The 18,616-nt window shown below is 46.4% G+C and overlaps 1 protein-coding gene across 1 annotated transcript in view; it reads right to left on the bottom strand.

Annotated features, from left to right (window-relative positions):
- Positions 1 to 18,616, bottom strand: part of BTBD2 (BTB domain containing 2) — a 161,015-nt gene that overhangs the window by 74,454 nt on the left and 67,945 nt on the right. The gene's annotated exons all lie outside the window — the stretch shown is intronic.

Genomic DNA, 18,616 nt, shown 5'->3' with positions numbered 1-18,616 from the left:
GGATTGGGTATCAACTGCTTGCTTGTTTGGATGGATGTAGTGTGAAGCGTGGTCAGACAAAATCATTGGAAAAACTTAAGCTCGCACATCGGCATTACCTATATAGACACCACCTCAGCGCGCTGATGTCAGTTCTTTTCTTTCCGACTAGCTAGCACAGATCCATGAAGAGAGCTACCCTTTGTCAATTTTTTGCCAGGCTTGTTTTGATGTTTTTAGATGATTTTTGGAGTGTAGATTTCTCCCTCAATGGCGAGAAGACTTCTGGATTCAAACCATGTGGTGACTGCCATTGCGTCATGATGGCGATGGATCCACACTTAATTTGTCTCTGGAGCGGAACGACTACTCTGAGTCGTGCTGCGACTGTTGGGCCATGACTCCGAAGGTTTTGAGGGAGCGGTCCCTAAAGCTGCTTGCGGTCTGGCGTTTGACTCCACGCCGTTCACCCCCTAAGTCTCGGTTCCGGTCGAAAGGATGGTCCGGACACTGCTCCAGCAGACCCATGTCCTCATCCTTCCACTTGAAGTCGTTGGGTCGATCCGGTAAGAGGCATAAGAAGCACAAAGCAGTCTTCGGCTTCTCCCTATCCATCGGCCAATGACATGGAGGAGTCTTGACACTCTAGGCCTCGTTCTGTGGAATCTGCTCCTGGGTCTGCTCCACTTTTCCCTACCTTTCTAGGAGCAAACCCCCCACCCACCTCAAAGTATTCTACTACGCCATGTGCATTGTATTAGTGAAACCCTACCCTCCTGGTCTACCTTTGGGCTCTGGAGGCTCTGAGTGGGTGCCACAGGGTAATGCGTGGTGGTTCCAGCCCCTGCGCCAATGCCCCCCAAATGCATTTAGAGGCGGATCCGGACAGGTGCCTGTGTGCCTCTGCGACTGTCCCCCACGCTGAGACTCCTGAAACCAGTCCCGTTTTTATCACAGACGATCAAGAGCCAGAACAGCACCTATCGACGCTGATTCCGGCTCCGACAGCACCTTTGGGTCCTGGGTCATTTCCTCAGCCTTATTTTGAGGGTCTAGGAGTGGAGAAAGATTGGGAGGGGTCGCTGGACCCTTTACCAGGCGAGGCCAGTAGACTGGAACCTCCCCAGATTATGGCCTGTTTTCTCCCACTACCGTGGCTACGGAGGAGGGACCTTCATATGCTATGGTGAGAGAGGGGCAGCTGAGGTCCTGGACATTCAGCTCCCTTCAGTCCTGCAGCTGGGTTTTTCATACTCGGAACCCCTCCTACCTTTCAATGAGGTTTTGACTGAAGTCCTTCTGGGAACCTGGTCCAAACCTAGCACAGGGGCTCCTGTCAATAAGACAGTAGTCCCCCCCACCATCGCCCTGCACTGGGGAACCCAAAACACCTCACCAACCACCCTATCCCAGAAAGATTGGTGGTCCCGGCCTCTACCTCACAAGACGCATTCCCTTCCGCACCCCCAGAAAGGGAGTCCAAGAGGCTGGATATTTGGGGCAAGAAGATTTTTTTCTCCCGCCAGTCTTGCACTGCAGTCAGTGAACACTGCATGCCTATTGTGCAGTTACGCCAGTCGTTATGGGAAACGGTTGTGCAAGTGTTGCCACAGGTCCCGGAGGCAGCCCAGGCCATTCTCTCCCAAGCAGTATCAGACGGAAGCGATACGGCAAGGTTCACCATTCTGATTGGGCTTGACACCATTGACTCGCTGGGCTGAGCAATGTCATTGACAGTGGCTGTTTGATGCCACGCCTGGCTGAGAACTTCAGGCTTTTCTGGGTATGTTCAGGCTTCCCTTATGGACATGCCCCCCTTTGACGGCATCCTTTTCGGAGATCAGGCAAACATGGCCTTGGAGTGCTTTAAAGACTCGCTGGCTATGGCCAACTCCTTGGGCTTTCGGGACCAACCACCCCAAGATCGTGCAAGTTCAGCAACCTCCGCATGAGCGTGGTTCTTTTCGACACCGTGGGTCAGGCAGCCAGAGGTCTAATCAGTCCACTTCTCGTCCTGCTGCCCCTAAACCTTCCTAGACTGGGCCTTCAAGATCACAGGTGGCTGGTTGGTGGCAGGATCAGCCATCACCTCCATCAATGGCAAAACATCACATCAGACCAGTGGGCTCTTCAGATAGTCGTAAGGGACTATTCCTCCCCTTCGAGACTACGCCTCACTCCATGCCTCTGACTTACGCCCGGCTGACAGAGAACCTCCTGAACTTGCTTCAGGAGAAAATCGGGACTCTCTTGGCCAAGGGAGACATAGACAGGGTCCGGGCGCCAGAAGTAGGCTGTGGTTGCTATGACCTCTGGCTCAGGTGTTGTGTGCCATAGATCACGGAAAATTATGGCAGCGGTGGACTAAATTAGGCCATAAGCATTCTTAGTTCACAGTGCTTCCCTTTGGCCTTACCAGCTCCCCTCAGGTGTTCACCAAGGTGATGGCGGTGGTCGTAGCTCATCTGCACACATCTGGGGTGCCAGTCTTCCCCTATCTCGACGACTGACTGTTTAAGGCGAACTCACCCAGACTGTCCTCTCCCACCTCCAGACTACGTTACTACAGTGAATCTCCTGCTTTTGTTGGGGTTCACTATCAACATGCCCAAGTCCCACCTGATACCCTCTCAGATGCTCGCTTTCATTGCAGGAGTTCTGGACATAGAGGGATTTCCGGCCTATCCTCCCGGGCGGGGAGTCCAGGATATTCAGACTAGGATACCGATGTTTCAGCCTCTATCCTGGATTTCAGCTAGACTGACTCGGAGGCTGCAGGGCCTCATGGCCTCCTGCATCCTGCTAGAGACATATGACAGAAGGCATATGCAGGCTCTGCAGTGGGACCTGAAGTTCCAGTGGACACAGTCTCAATGCAATCTCTCCGATATGGTTCAGATCTTGGAGGGAACTGCACAGGATCTGCAGTGGTGGCTGACCAACCGCAATTGGGCCGAAGGCAGACCCCTTTCTCATCTCCATACAGATCACACAGTAGTGACAGATATGTCACTCCTGGGATGGGACCGCCATCTGGGAGAGGGGACACTTGTATACGGCGGAATCCAGACTCCACATCAACTTGCTGGAGTTCCAAGGGATTTACTTGGCATTGAAAGATTTGCTCCCTTCCATCAAGGGAAAACTGATTAAGGTGTACACAGTCAACACCACTGCCATGTGGTACTGCAACAAACAGGGCGGGTTAGGGTCCTGGACACAAGAGGCCCTGCATTTCTAGACATGGCTGGAAGAGCAGGGGATATCCCTGGTGGTTCAACACCTGGCAGAATGCCTGAATGCCAGGGCAGAAAAACTCAGCCATCGATGCCTAGCGGATGACGAATGGCGTCTCCATCCAGAGGTGGCGCAGGGTCTTTTTCAGAAGTGAGGAGAGCCTTGGTAAAATCTGTCTGGCTCCACCGAGAATGCGCAATGGCAGCAGTTTGGTGGGCTGGAGTTTCCAAGCCAGCACTTGCTCTGTGACGTTTTTCATCTCGAGTTGAGCTCAGGCCTCCTGTACACCTTTCGGCCAATACCACTCCTCTCCAGAGTGCTCAAGAAGATCAGGAGCAACTGGGCTCAAGTCATTCTTGTGGCTCTGGATTGGGCACAGAGAGTCTTGTATCCCAAGCTTCTCCAACTGAGCATCAATCCTCCGATCAAGCTGCCCTTTTGGGAGGATTTTCCATTGCAGCAGCAGGGGAGGGAGCTCCACCCGAACCTGTAAACTCTACACCTACTTGCGTGGAGAGAGGCAGCAGTTGACAGCATTCGACCTGCCTCCTGAAGTCTGTGATGTGATGTTATTTTGGCAGCCAGGCGTCCATCTACCAAGACTGTATATACCAACTGGTGGCAGAAATGTGTCAAATATTGTACAGAAAGGTCTATTGATCATCTTTCTACTTCCCTTTCTCAAGTCCTTCTCTTTATTTTGACCCTTGCCCAGCTTGCCTCTGCTCTGGGCACTTTTAAAGGGTACCTATCGGCCTTTTCTGCCTTCTTTAGGCTGCCAGACCAACCCTCTTTATTTAAATCCCCTATTGTGAACAGATTTCTTAAGGGGTTTAAACATATGTTCCCACCTGCCCCATTCATCATGCCTCAGTGGGATCTTAATTTGGTTCTCACCTTCCTGATGTGCACTCCGTTCGAACCTCTGCACAAATGCCCCCCTCCAGCTGCTTTCCTTCAAAACAGCCTTATTAATGGCAATAACATCTGACAGGAACGTGATTGAATTGCAGGCTCCGTCATCCAAGCCTCCTTACCTGACCATGTTCTCTGATAAGTTGGTGCTTCGCACTAGGGCCCCTTTCTTACCGAAAGTAGTAAAACCATTCCACGTGGGGCAATCAGTCACATGGCCACTTTCAATGTTCCTCCACACCCCTCTAAAGAGGAGAGACTCCAGAACCTGGACCCAAAAAGAGCGTTTTCGTTCTACCTTGAACGCACTAAAGAGTTCCGAGTGGACAACCAACTCCTCCTGGGGTACGATGGATCAAAGAAAGGTTATGCGGTGCAGAAGAGGACTATCTCGCAATGGGTCGTCCCGTGCATCCCTATCTGCTATGCTCTGGCCAAAAAACATCCTCCTGAAAACTTAAGAGCTCATTCTTCCAGAGCTAAGGCTGCGACCACAGTGTTGCAACATGATGTTCCAGTCACTGACATTTGTCAGGCAGCAACGTGGGCATCACTGCACATGATCACTAAGCACTACTGCCTGCCCAGTTAAGTTCGCAGGGACGGCCTTTGTGACTGCTCTGTCCGGCAGAACTTCCTGGTCTAAACTTGTCTGCAGTCCCTTCTCCGGGGATGATATTGCGTGGGTATCTATTCTAAGGTAAGGAATCTGCAGCTAGTTGTTTCCATCAGATGGATAAGCTAGTTACAGGGCTCGACAAATCCACTCGCCCGCTCGCATTTGTGAGGGAGAATGGATGAGGACGAGCTATTTTTAGGTCCTACTCGCCCTTTCTGGCGAGTAGGAAGACAAACTAACTTTTGTCCTCTGTCTTTGAAAACAGAGCAAAAGTGACAAGATACGATTTAAAGGCATTTTTATTGCTCACAAAGGGACTGAGCAATAAAGATGCCTTTAAATCTTGTTAACTTGTCACTTTTGCTCCGTTTTCGGAGACAGAGGTCAAGTTGGGTCGAGGAGATTTTCCAAGTTACTAGACCTGCAGGACTAGTACAATTTTTCAGATTTGTCGAGCCCTGTAGTTACCTTCGGTAATGCCTTATCTGGTAGAGACATGATCTAGCTGCAGATTCCTTACCAACCCATACATCCTCCCTGCAATGAGAACAGGTTTTTAGTGTCAGGGCTGTTACCTTTCAGGGCCCTAGTTGCTGAAAAAATAGACCAATGTCAATGGACTTCAGACATAGAAAGTCATGAAAAGTAGCTGGCGTCAGTGCACTGAGTGACGTCTATATAGGTGACACAGATGTCATTTCTGGCGCGGCGGTTTCGCGGAGCCAACCAACACCACCTAGCGGTGCGCAAGGGTATTTATTGAGTGAAAATCTACCGGATCCAGACTGATGCCTGGGATATTCTAAGATCACAAATCTGGGGCTAGATCATGTCTGTACCAGATAAGGTGTTAAGTAACATGTCCATTAATGCCCCATACATGTTTTGAGGAGAAATGCATAGTCTAATTGCTGAAATGCTATGTTGAGAAAAAACAATTACTATAGAAACAGCAAGTTTTCAGCACCGTATAACGATGAACAGGTGATCTTTGGTAGTGAATCCTATAAAGGTTAATATCATACAAAGTTGATTGCATCAGAACCTTCGCACAAGGACTCTCAACAAGAGTGGAATTATTGTGGAGTCAGTGTAGGACAATGCAATAAAAACACTATCATTTATACAATTAGCAACAATACACTTCCAAAATTAATGGGGCCACTATAATGCCACATATATTGGCACAAACCAGGTACTCTGGGTACCAAGCATTGCTGCAACAATGCTGTTCAATATTGCTGGGGACAAATGAGTAAGCCGAAGGATTGTAGCTTCTAAGTATCTCACTGCAAGTCACGTTGTCTCAGGTTTCTTTTTTGAAGTCACACTAACCAGTAACAGATCAGAAGCACTAGAGACTCCACTTACCCTTCAGGACCCTCCGAAGGGGAAGCAACAGACTAGGCAATGTACACAGGGCAAACAAGTCTCATTACGAAACAGGACTTCAGCACAACTTCGGGATGAGGGCATTGTCATAGAGCAAATTTGTACATTCCACTGCTAACACACGTCCATTAGTCGAGTCAAGCAAGGGGACTAAGTGTCCAGTGAACTCAACCCACTGTTCCGCACAGGTAACCAGCGGTCCCATGCAATATTAAGTCTCTTCTTTCCTTGTGAAAGATGGAGTCGCCAAAGTCAAGATACACAGACCAAAACAGGTTCTAACGGGTACATAAGAGAAATACAAAACAAACTAATTTCCTATTTCGAGCTGAAAAAAATCCGAACAAAATGGAGCGATATATTCTGCTTCGCCGGCGGAATTGGCAGAATTGTGGCCACTCAGTGTTACACTAGTATTGCGGAGTTCTAGCCAAATTCCGCCAACCACTGCGCAGCAGAGTTTTTTGCTTGCACACGGCTGGTACAAGGTAAGTTGGCAAGGGAGATTTGGGGTCCCTTAGCACGATTTTCGGCTGTTCGAGAGGGCGCCCGGCGAGATTTCTCCAACAAGGGCAGTCACAGGCATTCGCAGTCAGAAAGCTGCTGCTCGAGTAGAAAATCTACTTGACTGGCAGCAAAATCAACTCGAGAAGCTGCGCCCTCTAAAGCCACGTGGTGCTGTTCATGCTGATTTTTCTGATCGGAGCGAGCTCCCGGTGCTAGATCACAGCACATTAGCGGAAACTCGCAAAAAAAATTGTACATTCACAGAGTAAAACTGCGAGCTCTGCCTCAGGCCTAGAGAAAAGTTTACTTTGGAGTTGTAGCAAACTGCAACTACTGAAGAAAGTAATAAAAATGTAGGTTAAAGCTGTGTTAAACAGCAATCCCAAAAGTGAAAACAAGGTCTCATGCTAGAGTTGCAAGCTCTGCTGACATACAGCATTAGTTAGGAGTTGACAGTGCCCTCTGTGTGACCGGCATACACACTGTGGAAAACATTCCCAGGTGTGATTGACGAGAACACCTGTTACAGGCAGTCAAGGGGCGAAGGACATGGCAACTGTGGGAGGAAAATGTGTACACGAGGAAGCAAAGCACCATTCTGCTTTCTTAGCAGCAGAGACAGCGGAAAAATGAAGAGAAGGCCCAGTGTTCAATGCACGAATCAACACATTTGAAGGGCGCAGCAAAATAGGGACGAAGTTTATTTTCTCACCACGCAAGGCTCAGGCAGCCACCATAGTGTGCTTTTTAGTTTAGCAAAACTTTTCAATATACACTGAGGTGCCTCTTGTGCCATTTGAAATGATAAATAGATTTAATGAGAGCAGGTATTAACAGCACCCATGGATGTATTATTTTGGCACTGCCGTTTTTTTGCCCAAACAGCAAACTTTACCTAATAAAAGGGATCTAAAGGGAGACAAAGGGGTCTAAAATAGGGATGTGAAGACACAGTCTCGCCGCGCATGCTATGGCACCACCTCATGGATGATGTTGTGCTTGAGAAGCCTAGTTTAATAGAAAAGGAGTACTTGGTTTGATAATGGTTTAGAGATTTTTGGAAATGAATCAATCCACCAAGGTACAACATCTTTTGGGGAGCAGTGGGGCGTGGAAATGTATATATAGCCACTGGGTTAGTATCAAATAAATTGGTCCGTGTGCTGAAAACCAACCCCCCAGCAGAACGAATTCAGCAGTGCAAACTTGCAAATTGCAAAGTCAATAAAGTGAGAACTATCAAGTGTGGTATACACTACGCTACTGCTTAATACAATCATCATGACAGCAGGCCGTAGAGGCAAGATCTAGGACTCTTAACACTGCCATTTAAGGATGATCTGCAGTTTTAAGATGATAGCAGGCTGGCACTGCCACAAAACTTGTCTCCAGCATGCAGCATCACGCTGCCACCTTTTGTGATTTCATGGACAATTCAGCATTATTATATGAGGGCTGGGGGTGTTTGGCTGCTGCCATCTTCGAGAGGTCTTTATAAAAACAACGGGGTTGACCCTGTGTCCCTCAGAACCTGGGTAATATGTAATTTAGAAAAACACAGTTCTGTCGGGTTCGAACAAAGATAATTAATCAAAAACAGTTTCCTCTGCTTCTAATAGCTTCTACGTAGATCCTCCGTTGCAGTTATTTCCCGACCAAAGAAATCACTACTCCCAAGTGACTATTGCACCTGGTTGATAGGATTGTCGTGCTGCATATATTACTGTCTTGATAAAGACCCACCGCGACTGAAAACATTGGCGCTTTAAGGGTCGAAACGTCGACATCTATTTACAGGTCATATAAACCCGGAGCCTTCAACAAATTTGAAAGAAATGATAGGTTCCGTGATTGTATTAGTTGATGGTCTTAGGAAATGAGATCTTGTACATACATGTACAGTTTTTTATAAAAAAAGTTGGATATATTTTGTATTTCTCGAATTCACCACACACTAAATGTCACTTGTTTTGCACTGTATTTGGTATAATGACAGTTACTGTATATAATGTATAGAAATAAGTTTTGATTTTGAAAAACTTTATAAAGAGACGATAAAGCAATATATAGGTCTTCCTCCTTTTTTCACTATAAGGATTTGTTATAGTATTTTGGAGGTGTTTTGGTTCTATTAAAAGCAGAGGAAACAGTTTTTGATTAATTCTCTTTGTTCGAACCCGACAGAACCGTGATCTTCGAGAGGTCAGCCTCAGCTTCAAAACAGCGCATCCTAAGTCACACATTAATTTCAAAGAGGGATCGAGTCCATTTGAAGCTTGCTGGCACCTGCTAAGCAACCGAAAGAGTACTAATAACCGATGAGACGTTAAATATGGATTAAAGCTTTGGGTAATTTGGTACATTTTGAAAATTAAGGGCCCATACCCTGGGGTTTAGTGAATGAACAACAGTTCATGAACAGAAGTTAGTCAGATTTTTCTCCTTCTAAAATAGGATTCGAATGCACAAGGTTGCAGCCCGAAAAGTAAAACCCCAACTGCCAATCCAGTTTGTGGTCAACCCTCGCCTGACAAGGGACAAAAGCATGAAAGGACAAAGTACTCCAAGGCTCTTGCAAAGAAACCAGGACCCGGGTCACAGAGTGCCTGATAACCACACAGCGTTTTCAGCTTTATTTTTTGCACGACAGGAAGTTGAAGCGCTTTGATAACAGTCACCAATCGAACTGCAGCTAGGCCATCAAATGAAGGAACTAGTAATATTCTGCTCTTCATGAGATATCCGCTATAGCAGGCGATCTCTAACTATTCATACAAATGAAAGAAAGGTTCTTCATTATACAGCTGACAGCGACAAAACGAAACCATCGTTTAATAGGTGCCCCATGACCGAGATGAATTACCAAACTGTTGACAGACTGAACAGAGGACTGTGGTTAGCCTTATATCAATGGCAAGAAGTTATGGATCCAGAGGTTTTTAATTCTTCTCACAAAATACCAATCTAATTGCTTTTCCAATCAATCTGAGGAATTGCTGCGGTAATAACGTATAACATTGCGATGTTTAATACACAATTATGTCAATGAAAAAGCATTCATGCACATTATGATTCTGCACTTAAAAAAATATATATTAATAAATCAAGTCCTTGAAAATATTTGAGTTGGAATTGGAATCATTCAGCTGGAAGGAAGTAAGGGTGCCGGTCTTTCAACTCTGAACATTCACACATTTCCCAGTTTCATTCGCTCAAAAGGACGAGGCTGATGCAGCACAAGGGAAACGTATACACATATGATAACAGTCTAAACATATTCCTAGACTTTTCCGTATGTGATAGCACTTTCAGAGAACGAGACACCATCTTTCAGAGCATATCACATCACATTTGCAGCAACTCGTGGCCATACAGTCACTTGGTGTTAACTTCTGTGACCATAAGGTGAACTGCAGCCTTTAGCTTCTATAAGGGCACCTTTTTTTTGCTGACAAGTCAACAACAATCTTTCAGATCAATGTGACGCCTATGACGAGATCTGTAAATTGCCTTTGTAATTGCAGAACGGTTCATGTTTTAAACTGCATGTGCCTTTTAAAAAAAAAGAAATCTGACGTTTGCAATATCATAGGCATGCAGCCTTTTCATGGGTGAGGCAATGTAATTTCTGATATCGTTTGTGAAGTAATGAGCAGAGAAAGGAACCTTATAGTTGCATAACTAACCGTAACTAGAAAATTGGTCCTTTTTAGGTCTCGCCTGAGCCAATGCGCTTGCGCATTGCTCCGGCGAGATTATATTAAGGGGAAAAGAACAGTTTATCAATTCAATTTATAAACTTTATTTCGGTTGTTAAAAAAAACCATAAAAGTTAGCCTAAGTACACAATGGGCAATTAACAACAGCCAGCTTATTAATAATACAGACATAGAATACATACGTTTGACACCTGGAAACAACAATAATTTGATAATAAATAAGTTATAAAAACCCTTAAAACCAGTACACAACAAATTCATTATGAAATGAAATAAGATAAAATCAGCTTCAAATTACAAAGGTACACGAAGTATGGATCACATGTAAAATTATTCAATAGATTAATAAGTTCACATGATATGAAATCAAACACATAAAAAATTAAATTTGTTTAACATTTTTGCGTCTAAGCACCCATACCCAGCCTAAGAATTTAGCAGTACCAACCACAATTGGGCCTTCAACAGAACATTTTAAAATTCTGAAGACCTCTAGGCAAGATCTAGTACCCAAATTGGCACATATAGGTTTAATCCATTTTTTTCTGGGTGCAGTATATGCTTGACAAACCAAAAAGACATGGGTCACTGTTTCTTTAACATCTGGACAGAAGGGACAATCACTAGACTTTGCCGTACACCATTTAGAGGTGAAAGAATGTAAAGGCAAGGTTCCAACCCTAAACTGATTAAATAGTTTTCTGTCGCGAGTAGACGTGATGAGATCCCAGTAACCCTCCCATTTAGTTTCGTGTTTTTTATCAATAAAAACCTTTGTCAAGGAACCATGTGAACAAAGTGAAAACTGCTTCATGGTGATATGATTCCAATAAGCTGCCTTCAGCTCCAATTTACTAGGAAAAATACTTCCCGTAGGGGTATCCCACAGGTGTTTCAGCTCTAGACAATATAACAGGTTCTTTATGGTAACAAATCAAAGAATCGTATGTTTAGTGTCCATATCCCTCACCTCTAGGACTGCCTGGCCATAATGCTCAAGTTCGGGAGTAACCCAGAGCCGCCTCCAGTAAGCTAACAACCTGTATCAGGCCACATCTCTAATTGATTGACAGACCAAATCCAAGAGGAGAGGAACTGTCAGTGTAGATTGGGGGAGACTAATGATGGACCTGAAAAATTTGTTCTGGCCCAACACTAGTTTGTTCAGATTGGAGTGACCCCACAACTCTACTCCATATAAGATAGATGCGCCTATTTTGTTGTTATATATCTGTAGAACTGGGGCTATTGGTTTGGTATATGACCGTTTATGCTCTCTGAGCAAAACACCAGAAAGTTGGGCGTGTATTACAGTGAGACAATCTAATTGGGCTTTCCAATTGAGTTTCCTATCTATTAGAACCCCTAAGTAAGTAAATATCTCCAATTGTTCAAGAGACCCATCACTCATCTTTACATCCCCGATTACATTCTTTGAATGGTGCATCACCATGTATTTAGTTTGGTCGACGTTAACTATTAAGTCATGGTCTGCACAGAACTCTTCAAACCTTGTGAGGGCTCGCTGGAGGCCCTGCCTAGTTTTTGATAATATGAGTGTATCGTCAGCGAACATTAAGAGAGGGGTCTTATTGCCAGCTAAACACGGAGCATCTGTGGGATAGTCTTTAAAATAATTTACCACCCCATTTATATAAATGGAGAAGGGGGTTGGTGCAAGGACACATCCATGCCTCACCCCCTTCCCCACCGAGAACTTTTCCGTAGTTCGACCTGCTGCGTCATACTTGACCTGGGCATAATTCTCGGCATGCAGTTTGACCACAAGGGCTAAAAGCTCCAGTGGTAGATCCAATTTCAAAAGGGTTGACCAAAGCTTAGGACGAGGAACCAGGTCAAATGCGGATTTCAAGTCAACAAAGGCAGCATAGATCACCCCTTTTCCCAGTGTAACTGTTTGCCAATATATTAAAATAAATTTTAAAACCTGGTCCACAGTGCTAATTGATTAGTGGAACCCTGCTTGGAGATTGGAGATGATATTTGAATCCTCCAACCATTCCTGAATTCTACCTAAGACCACCCTGGCAATAACTTTCTGAACACAATCAATCAAGCTTATGGGCCTATAATTGCCGGGGTGCGAACGATCGCCTTTTTTAAAAACCGGTAAGATAACCACACCTGCCCAGGAACTTGGGAGAGAAGCACCTTGGGCAATAGCATTAAGAAGCAATTGGATATACAGTGCCCAGGAGTCGACAGCATGCAAAAATACGTCAGCAGGGATACAGTCAGGCCCCGGAGCTCTACCTCTTGGGACCTGAAGGAGAGCAGTTTCTACTTCTTTTTTGGTAAAAATTGCTGAAGGGACATAAGAGGGCATCACAAAAGGTGCGAAGTCTAGTTGACTGACTGCAAACTGGCCCTTGTAATGGTCTATACATAAATCAGGGGACACATTGTTAGATGGTATATTGCTAAGGTCCCCGTTACCCCACTTAACTATATGCCAGAAGGCAATCATGTCCCTTCCCTTGCAGGAATCTAGCAAGTCCTTCGAATGTTCTTCGTCCCAAGCCCGCAGGGCTAGAGATTGTACAACCTTATAGGCCACCCTTTTCTTGCGTATCAAAACACCATCCTTGCTTTTTATAGCCAAGGCTAATTGTGCATAGGCAGAGCGGCAGGCAGAATTGTACCAGACAGCAGCTTTTTGGGCCATAGAGGTTTGTCTTGGTTTTGAGTGGACACTAAAAAAAATGTTAAGATTACTAAAAAAAGTTTCATGGACTTCAGTAGCCGTAGACAAGAGGGGACCCTGTAATTGGTCATCCTCTATGGCTTCAGCCAGCATGCTATCCATCAGTTCCAATTAGTCAGCCTTTCTTGCCACAGTTGACCATTTAACCCTGCGTGAATCATTCGTTAAAAATACTTCTGGAGAATCTACCTCTGAATCCTGTATTAAGTTTGTGTTCGAGATTCTCACCTCCATACAAAGGAGTAAGGGATTATGATCACTCTCCAAACGTGAATGACCTTCATATCTTTCATAAAAACCCAAAACTCCATAGATAGAAGAAAGTAATCAATACGACTAGAACGCGAGCCTGAGACAAACGTGGGTGACCCCTTTTTGTCTGATAAGGAACGACCGCTGGCAGCTCTCAACCAGTGTTCAAGGCACAATACTTTGAGTTGGACAGCGGCCCCGGACCATCTCTTAATAGGCTCCAGGTCAAGGGGAGGTATTGACCACTTGTCATCCTCCTCTACAGTTAAAAACATGTTGTGGTAGTCCAGGGGTTCAAAAGCACAATTAAAATCGCCAGCCATTAGTATATGAATTCCTCCTCCGTAATTAATTAAGAATTCATCAAGGAACGCCACAGTTTGGGTGGCCTTCCCTCCTTGTAAACCTCTAGAATAAACATTAATTAGGAGGAAGTCCGGAAATATACATTTGCTAACCTTTATAATAAGAACATTGTGTGAGTCTGTGCATATCTCGTCCAACTTCCAATTTAAACTTTGCCTGACCCACGTTGTTAACCCTCCTTTGGGGCGACCCCGCTCACCTTGAACAGCTTTTTTATCAAAATTAACACAGCCTAGGCGAACAACTTGATCTACCAGCCAAGACTCTTGAAAACACAAAATGTCAAACCTTTCTGTAAAAGAGGACCATTCACTTGAAACAGTCTTATTTGTTAAACCCGCTATATTCCATGATCCGATACTCAACCCAGCAAGTTGAGATAACGAATCAGGAATAATTTCACAAGGATCAACACTATTCCTGGTCAAAACACAGTCCAACCTTTGGGACATATCGTGCTCAATACAAGGTATACCCTGAACATTTACTAGGCAACCAATGGGCACATCTAGATTACCGCTTTGTTCAGGGCCTCCAGCATCAATTGCCGGGGACTGGGCACTTTCTGTATGCAATATTACATGGGAACCTTTAGTCACAGGAACTACTGATAGAAATAATACATCATTGTCTACGGGATTGCCCAGTCAATCATTACTGTCCAAACCGGAAAGTGAGCTAAAGGCATTATGTGTTGGTACATTATATGCGTACGGTCCATGGGCTACACGGGTGGCCTGTAAGACACCCTGTGGGATAGGCAACAGTTGATTCTTCTTATAGAAAAAACAAAGAAGTAAGATACTTATATCTGCTTCACTAAAGAGCCTGGAACCAGCTCTATCTAAAATCGTTTTAACTAGGGAGGGAGAGCCAAAGTTCAGCACCACACAATCACCCCTGCAAGCTTTAGTTGACCTGCCATTCCACTAAACCCTGCGAGCCATTTTAAACTCCCTAAATAAGTGGTCTCCAAGCCCCGTTTTGTTTTTTAGGTAAAAGAGTGACTTATTTCTCAGTGATGCCCAGTGTTCATCCTGTTCTTATGATAATCTGGGAACATTAGTCAGTACCACAGTATATGGAGTGGCTTCGGGCACCAAGTTAAAGTGATCTTTTGAGCCAGCCCAACCCCTCCGGTCATTAACATTGTTTGGTTCTACTATTCTCACCGCTGCAGGAACCCCTCTAGAAACACTGGGTAGTGGGGGAGAAGGATCATCATTTGGTAAGACTGGCATGCTTTGAGAGTGCCCAGGGGCAGAAGTAGTGTCTTTTGAGATTGTTACAGAGTGTGAACTTACCCCAGGGACAATGTGACCCCTGTTTACTTGGGTTACGGGAATAAGGTTGGGTTCCAATAGACCTTGCTCTATATTGTCCAGTCTCTGTTCAATCTTAGACAGCTGTAATAATAATGGACTGAGCAATAACCGTAGTTTGTCTTCGATTTTACCCAATAAACTGGCAGTAAAGTCACTTGATAACCCGCATGTCTGTACAGTTTTCTCAGTAGCCGTAGATGTACATGATTCTATATTTCCCTGAGACTTCCCACGCAACACTCCCCTGGTCTTAGCAATTTTATTTGCCTGCTGTGTGGTGTGCGGCAGCCCCCCTGCTTTCCTTTTCTTTGACACAGGGGCAGAGACAGGGGTCTTGCCCTTACCCTTAGCTTGACACAAGTTCTGGTTTCTAGTGAGAATTTTAGCTGGGGGTTACGGGGAAAGAGTGGAACCACTAGTAGAGAGTGTTAGATTGGCTAGTAAGGCTATAGGAGGGGTAATAGGCAGAGTTCGCAAGGGCTCTATAGATGGTCTAGAGTTTAACAATGATCCTGCAACAAGCGATTCAGATGAAACGCGACGAGGCTCTAAAGACAGTCGCCTTTCTGTAAGTATGATTTCACTGTTTAAAACAGACACTGCCCTCGTCAGAAATGCATCCAGTGAGCCTACAACACTGGAACCACCTACCCCCCAACGACAATCTTTACTCATGTTGGAAGATCTATACAGGGGGACTGCTTCAACTACTACAACTTGGATATGCAATAACAAAATAGCTGTACTGACACCAAAAAGTCACTGACCATAAGGTAAAAATAGTGTCCGGTGGGTGCTGAGGGGGAGGTGGCCCAGTCCAACCGCCTCCAGGCTACGACCGGGAAACAGATGTCCAAGCAAGGAGTCGCTTTAACAGAATCCTCGGGGCCCAGAGTAATTACCACGAGTTCTGATCTCTCAATAAAAGTCCCAGCATACAGACAAATGAGGTGGCCCAGCCCGGTCTCCTCTGGCCCCGGATGGCCACAGATGGCCACAGATGGCCACAGATGGCCACAGATGGCCACAGATGGCCACAGATGGCCACAGATGGCCACAGATGGCCACAGATGGCCACAGATGGCCACAGATGGCCACAGATGGCCACAGATGGCCACAGATGGCCACAGATGGCCCGCCCTTAGCCCGGCGAGGCCCGCGCGCGGACCCGCGACGCGGGGGCTCTCCTCTCTTTAAATCGCCTCCGGGCGCGAAAATGGCGGTGGCTGCTTCCTCCGCAAAGGAGCCTGGGGAGTGTAGTCCCCCTCCACACAGCGGCCGCGAAGATGGAGAACTGCGGCGGCGGGAGGGAGACCAAAATGACCAGCGGTGAAGGCAGGGAACAAGGTTAGTGAAATATGTCCCCACAAGTGACCAGACAACGCCCGCTCCACCGGGGCTGTCCGCTCTATAAAGCGCCTCCGGGCGCGGAAATGGCGGTGGCGGCTTCCGCCGCAAAGGAGCCTGGGGGGTGTAGTCCCCCTTCACACAGCGGCCGCGAAGATGGAGAACTGCGGCGGCGGGAGACCAAAATGACCAGCGGTGAAGGCAGGGAACAAGGTAAGTGAAAAATGCCCCCACAAGTGACCAGTTTATCAAAACGGCGGATTAGACACAGTTCATGTGATCTATGCGCGTGCACGACGCCAGCCACGTCACACACCACCATTTGTCTGTGCCTCGCATCAGACTTCAAAGGCTGCCGCTCCCCCAATCAGACTTCAAAGGCTACCGCTCCTCCGCCCCCGCAACAGACTTCAAAGGAATGCGCTCCCGCTCCCCTGCCCCACCCCCTCCCCCCGCCACAGCAATGCCGAGATCTTGTCTCCGCCTGCTCTCCCGCGTGCTCGATTCTTCCTTCCTTGGCCCTGGGTGTTTTCCGTGTTCTCCCATTCAGTGCCTTCTCGACCCCGTACTTGATTGCTGTCCAAGCCCCAGCCCTCGCTGCCTCGATCATTATACACTCTTCCTGTGTTTTCCTGTTTCCCCTTGCTTTTTCCCGGCTCCATCATTCTGTGCTTTGATAAACTGAACGCGCTTTGTAGCACTCAACCCTGCATGTTCTTAGCTTCAGTCTCTGTGCTGCTGCACCACATCACTCAGGGGCACCACCACATCACTCAGGGGCACCACTCATGGGCACCACCACATGACTCAGGGACACCACCACATGACTCAGGGACACCACCACATGACTCAGGGACACCACCACATCACTCGGGGACACCGACCACATCACTCGGGGACACCGACCACATGACTCGGGGACACCGACCACATGACTCGGGGACACCGACCACATGACTCGGGGACACCGACCACATCACTCGGGGACACCGACCACATCACTCGGGGACACCGACCACATCACTCGGGGACACCGACCACATCACTCGGGGACACCGACCACATCACTCGGGGACACCGACCACATCACTCGGGGACACCACCACATCACTCGGGGACACCATCACATCACTCGGGGACACCACCACATCACTCGGGGACACTGACCACATCACTCGGGGACACTGACCACATCACTCGGGGACACTGACCACATCACTCGGGGACACTGACCACATCACTCGGGGACACTGACCACATCACTCGGGGACACTGACCACATCACTCGGGGACACCACCACATCACTCGGGGACACCACTACATCACTCAGGGACACCACCACATCACTCAAATACACCACCACATCACTCAAATACACCACCACATCACTCAAATACACCACCACATCACTCAGCCCAACCACATCACTCAGCACCACAACAGCACTGTCCCTGCTTGCTACCAATAAGCATTGCCATAGCCAATAGGACTTGCATTAGGAAAGCGTAAGCTATTGGCTTTGTGAATAACAATGCTATTAATTTATATATTTTCAAAGCCAACATATTAAAAAAATGTGTCATTTATAATACCAATAGCTCACACTTCCCTGATGTGAGACCTTTTGCATTGCAAATGCTTGTTCTGTTAGGTTTTGTAACCATAAAGTATAATCATCTGAAACTTTGGTTTAGGGAATTGTACTTTTTCATTTTAATCCGGTGAGCCTACTTTTCAATATGCTTTGTGCACAGATGGTTGTACCTGTATAGTATGACCTGCAACAAGTACCTGTATTGTTAGAACACACAGGGCATTTCCCACTGCCTTTTCACATGCAAGTCCCTATTCCATTTTCCGTAGTGCCTCTTCAAAAGGCAGTTTTATTTTGCATCTATCTTGCTCAGAGGTTAAAGTGCATTTAAAAAGTATGGGAACTATGAGGACTGCAATGGGGATGGAGGCAGCGAGTTTGCGGGTGGGGCCAGATATGTTAAAAATACCAAAATATTCTTCAAATATTTTATTGGCCTTTCACCGTCAGGTAAATATGCATAAAGTATAACGCACACACCTTTTGTCAGCCTCTTCATTGTCCTTGCAGTACACGAGACCCCAGCATTAAACGTTCAAAAACAGTTTTTCAATAAAAAGTATAGGAACTGCAGTGGCGTCACTAGGGTTGGTGTCACCCAGTGCGGGTAACTCATGGTGTCACCCCCTCACGACTTA

Source organism: Lissotriton helveticus, chromosome 12 (genome assembly GCF_964261635.1).
Source record: "Lissotriton helveticus chromosome 12, aLisHel1.1, whole genome shotgun sequence".
Classification (NCBI taxonomy): Eukaryota; Metazoa; Chordata; class Amphibia; order Caudata; family Salamandridae; genus Lissotriton; species Lissotriton helveticus.
Note: the sequence above shows the minus strand (reverse complement) of the source record. Positions and strands in the feature narration are given on the sequence as shown.